We start from the raw sequence: 3,567 nt of genomic DNA on the forward strand, positions 1-3,567 counted from the left end.
CTTCATGTCATTTTCTTAGTTATTGTGTTAAAACATTCATATTCTACTCCTAGAAAGATTCACTTGTACCCTTGTAAGATAAACCACCGAAGTGAACCCTCGAATGCCCCTCCCTCCACCCATTCGCCCCTCCCCCTAAAGCAATATTTTTAAAGTAATTGAAACGAATATAGTCCCAGACAAAATGACCAGGCCACCACCAAGAAGCATATCCTGATGCATCTCAGCTGGGTCGAGGCCTCAGGCCCAGCAATTCAATCCATTTTCCAAGATGGCAGTGATCTGGGTCAAGTTAAGAGGCATTTATATATTCAGGAAATTTGTACAGTCACTACTTCAGAAAATTGTATAAAACTCATTAGAAATTTGAGAAAAGGACCCAAGATATTTTTCACAGCTGTCTTCCCAGGACTCTTCATATTATAAATACAAAATAAGGCATAAGTGTTGTGCCTGAAATTCCCCCAAGTGGTCCCAGTAGACAGTCCGAGACTCACTCCGATGTAAAAAGCAAGAGGTGAGTTTTTCAGGCCTAGGCCTGGACTCTCCTGGCATGCAAGCCGAGGATGAGCCCCAAACCTGGGGTGTGCAAGTTTTTTATGGGGTACAGAAGGCAAAAAGGGTAGGGTTGGGGTACGGGTACACTCCTGATTGGTGGTTGATGATTTCATTAGTAAAGGAGGATTTGGATTGGTACAGGTGAGGGGTGGGGGATTTCTTAACTGGGGGCCTGAGGTGATGCAGCCTGATTGGGTAGTTGAAGGAGAATACCTGAATTTTAAGGAAGTAGAAACCTATTGCCTATTATGGGAGCTGTTCAAGGTAACTGATACTTATTGCCTATTATGGCAGCTGTCTGCCTAAGGTGACTAAATCAATGGCTCAATGGCTATGCAACCAGGGGTGGGGGAAGCAGCAGGGAATGGCCCTGCGTTTTAACAGAGCTTATGTAGTAGACAACAAAATGGCGCTACATAAGAAATGGCCCTTACATAAGAAATCATAGTCTTGAGGGAGGTGCTCTATGTTTTGGACAAACAAATGTTTCTCAGCTGATCTGTAATCTCTCCTTTTCTCTCAAGCAGCAAAGAACACCATTCCACAATGTAAAATAGAGAAGGACAATCTGAAGGGCCCCCCCACCACCACTTGGCATGTGATCCAGATCATTTGCTGCAGTGGTTCTCCAATGTGGTGCCTGGGTCAGCAGGCTCAGCAGCCTGGGAAGTTGGGAACTCATGTCCCACCTCAGACCATGGAATCAGAAACCCCGGGGCTGGGGTGAACAGTCCCTGTCCTGTCAGCTTTTCCAAGTGACCCTAACACACACTAAAGTTTGAGTACCACTGCTTTGTGAAATATATATTTTTTCTGATTCTAGGGCCTGGTCTTATGAATTTGCCATATTTCAAAGAGAAAGCAGTTGGAAAATCATTTTCAATTAAAAAAATATTTCAAACAAAGGAAATAGAAGAAATAAAGGATTGAAGGCCATTGCCTTGGCTGCAGAAGCAGCTGATGCATTTTATTTTTAGACCTCATCAGTTATCTTTTATTTCTTTTTCTCAGTCCAGATATCTTGGGATCAGGTTCTATTGTATCAAAAAGGACTAGTAGTCGTCCACAGTGCACTAGGACTACTCTCCAGCCAGCATCTGGTCTGACTGGCTGGTGCCTGCCCATGCCACACGAGGCTTTTAGTATCTCTCTTCAGAGAGGGATGGCAGAAAATACAAATGTGTGGAACAACTACTTTCTTAGAATTTAATTTACAATTACTATAAAATACAAATGAATGCTATAATATGAAGGTACCAGGGCAGGGCCCACCAAAAAGAATTTCCTCCAGGTGATTCAGATAAAGACACTGTAGCCAAGGGAAGATTTTAGAGGTGTGGGCAGGATTAAGGGAGCAAACAAAGTGAGGCCAGACCCAGAGACTGACAGCCGAGCAAGGCCACTAGTGCCCATCGGATGGAAGAGATGAGAAGAAAATGGGAAGAAGGGGGCCCAGTAGGAACCATCTTCATGAAAGGACCTGATCACCACCCGAGATGTAACTCCAAAGCCTGGAAGGAGAGGGTAAGAACTATTCTGACTTATTTCTCTTGCCCTCTGTCTCCTGCCTTCCATTTACCAAACTCAACCAGAAGCCAACAGCAAGGAAGGTCTGGTGATGCAACCTACAGGGTTCTAACTCCCTGGGCATGGAGTGAAGCCGAGAAGAAAGACTAAACGGGATGGGGTGGAATAGTAGAAAATAACAATAATAACACGCAAATAGGACTTAGAGACTTTGACCTTCATTTCATACTATTTTTTTGGGAACAGGTGCATCATTACTATCTTATGATAAGTAGTCTCAGTATTGAACTCTGATTTTTAAAAGGTCTTTAAATAAATATTTACTGTTTCAATGTTGCATTAACCCTAATGATGTGAGCAGCTCTAGCCAGATTAACAACCATAATTATCAGGGACTTTTAGAACTTTTGATCCAGAAATGTCATTGGAACAATTTATGTAGTTAAATAGCTTTAAAACCTTGTTTATATTCCACAAGAACAACTCATAAAATACATTAGCATATTTTAATTAACACATTTTAGTAGCAAAATTATATTTAAATTACATTTTGTTATCTTCCTAATAGCTTTACAAGTAATTTTCAGACACATTTGAATCCCTGCCCAGAGGGTTTTATTGGTATAAAATAGCCAAAGAATTTAGTAACCTTTATAGGAAATTTTGTGTAAACATCCAGATTTCTGAAGCATGTCAAGCTCTAGTTTTGGGTTCTGTGGTGAATGTATAATCAATACAAAGGAGGGACACAACATCACCTTTCTGTAGTTGTTTTTGGCTTATGGGTGGGGTCCAGTAAGACCCCTCAGAACAGGGGGACCCTGCAGCATACTGCAGCTGGCTTGTACTGGCTGTGTTCTGTGTTTCTCTTTCCTAGCCCTGAATTTAGTTGACTGCCTTCACATCAATAGTTTGAAATCTCTCATGATGAGAATATCTGCACCATGGAAATTGACAAAAGCTACAGATATGGACTTTATTCATTTATTTTTGAAAACATAGAGGCCCCCTTGAGGCATTCAGCTTCTCCCTTGGACTTGATTTTTTTTGCTCTCTGCTGATTTGCTGTGGATGGCTCCTGCCCATATGATTCCCAGGGAATTAGCTACTGAAAACTCTTTGTCTGGGGCTGATAATACGGGAAGTTTCCATTTACAGGGTCTTAATGCAAATTAGTGCCTGCATTGCATAGAAGAGATACCTCTAACGCCCGGTGGGGGGTGGGGGTGGGCAGGAGTGGGTAGTGTTACTCTGCCTTAGTCCTTTCCACTATCCTCCTCAGGAAGAAATAGCCTCTTTGAGGACATGGGCTCCCTCCTCTCTACCCTGTCCAGGGGTAGAGCTTAGCCAGCCGCTAGCCATTTCTTCATCTGACTTCTGGTCACTTTATGTGGCCCCTTGCTGCTTGGTTAGGTCTCTCCAGGGTCCTGGTCCACTCACATTAATAACATATAATTTTTCTTCCTTTCTTTTTTTTTTTTT

The sequence above is a fragment of the Otolemur garnettii genome, unplaced genomic scaffold (assembly GCF_000181295.1).
Source record: "Otolemur garnettii isolate 467f Iridium unplaced genomic scaffold, OtoGar3 scaffold00049, whole genome shotgun sequence".
In the NCBI taxonomy this organism is placed as follows: Eukaryota; Metazoa; Chordata; class Mammalia; order Primates; family Galagidae; genus Otolemur; species Otolemur garnettii.